Here is a 1733-nt window from a genome sequence, read left to right as displayed (position 1 = left end):
CCCAACCCCTACGGCACCTACTGTGGGTGGAGGGCTCATGTAACTTTTTCAGGTTGCGCCCAGCCGTGGACTAAGGGCCGACCACCACCTACTTCATCGCTGACAAGAGAAATATTTCACTTCATATTTTTCAGAAAACATCAATTTCTCCTCCTCCTTAATGTAAAGCATTAAAGTTTTCCTCGTTTAAGACATCTGACGTACACCCTGAAGATTCTTGTTTGTTTGCAAACAAAATTAATATTAGTATTTGCCTGTGGCATCTCTCTGTCTCATACACACACACACACACACACACACTGAATGATGCTTGTGCTGTTTATAGTCTGTGGTTGTGGTTTAATGTTTGTTTCTGCTATGAAGGCACATGTCTGACAGTTCACCACAACCAAACCAGAACTCAAATTCTCCATCAGTCGTCTTTGTGAAACCCACAGAACCACAGGAGGAAAACATCTGAGAGCAAAAGTTTATTAATCCTGCAGAGAAACGGCTGTAGGAACAAAAGACGAGGTGTTGGAGGGACCAGTTAGAGACCAGCAGCTGGACTTCAGTGGTTGGACTGGTGGACTACTTCAGTGAAGAGTAGACGACGTCTGGCTCTGGTTTAAAGTCTGAACACAAACACACACAGTTCAAACAACAGGAAACAGGATTACAAGCTTTGTAGTTCAATCCAGACCTCCAATCTCCACCTCTCTGCATCACACACAGTCCCAGTTCAGACTTTACTGGGAACCAGCTCAGATACAAATCAGAGCTTCCATACTGCTCACACTTTAACTGTATGTTGAAATCTCATGAGGTGTGGTTCAGAGTTCAGAGAGCTTTGCCTGCACTGGTGCTTTAATTAGAAAATCGATTGAATTTTCTATAAACGATTCTATAAATATAACATCCAGAGGTGGTCTGTTGGGTTTAGGTCAGGTGAGCAATGTGGGCCAGTCAGTGGTATCAGTTCCTTCATTCTCTTAGATTTAGTGTTGCCACATGAGGCCTGGCATTGTCGTGCATCAGGAGGAACCACTGCACCAGAGTACGGTCTGTTAACAGGTCGAGGATTTCATTCTGAATCCTGTTGTTGCCAAGCCTGTAGAGGTCTGTGCTTCCCTCCATGGTTATGGGTCAGTTACCATTACTGACCCATCACTAAACTAGTCATACTGAATTATTTTAAAGGCAGCATAAAGTTCTCCACGTCTCGTTAGACCTGTGGTCAGACTGAACCTGCTCTCAAGCCGGGTGGCAGAGGTGGACCTGCCAATTGTAGTATCAGAATCAGAAAGCCAAATGCAAAACTAGTGAAACATGAGAAGGGAAACATGTCACTAACCTCCAGCTGTAAAATCATTCCTGTTTTGAGGGTTTGTCTCATTGTTGTCTCTAAAATGCACCTGTTGAGATGAAACTGAACCTTGCTCTTCACAGATTCTGTGTATACTGTTACTCCTCTTTCAAGATAAAGTAAAGCTTGTCATTTTTTCTCCTACTCTCATGGCAGATTATCTTAGCTTAGCATGATGGCTGTAAACAGGGTGAGCAGCGAGCTCATCTCTGTCCACAGTCAAAGATAAAGAGCAGCTGTACCTGGGCCTCCTTGTTCTGATGGTTGTTTGTCCATAACGGACGTCTTCAGTTCTCACTGCTGAGTAGATCACAGCTGAATCAGTCTCTGTACAATAAACACATTAAAATTACTGCAACAGTGCTGTGATATTATTACACTACAGCGA

General features: G+C 43.5%; 1 long non-coding RNA gene across 2 annotated transcripts in view; it reads right to left on the bottom strand.

The window, feature by feature from the left end:
- Window positions 1-6: 6 nt before the first annotated feature.
- The window catches only part of LOC102294183, a 3454-nt gene continuing 1727 nt past the window's right edge, over window positions 7-1733 (bottom strand). For both annotated transcript variants that reach the window (XR_318109.3, XR_318108.3), the window contains exons 3-4: window positions 1588-1672; window positions 7-614 (exon numbers count right to left, since the gene is read on the bottom strand). This is a non-coding gene — a long non-coding RNA (uncharacterized LOC102294183). The remainder of the gene's footprint in view (window positions 615-1587; window positions 1673-1733) is intronic.

The sequence above is a fragment of the Haplochromis burtoni genome, unplaced genomic scaffold (assembly GCF_018398535.1).
Source record: "Haplochromis burtoni strain Fernald_Lab_line unplaced genomic scaffold, NCSU_Asbu1 Contig_3129, whole genome shotgun sequence".
Classification (NCBI taxonomy): domain Eukaryota; kingdom Metazoa; phylum Chordata; class Actinopteri; order Cichliformes; family Cichlidae; genus Haplochromis; species Haplochromis burtoni.
This window is presented reverse-complemented; position numbering and strand designations above follow the sequence as displayed.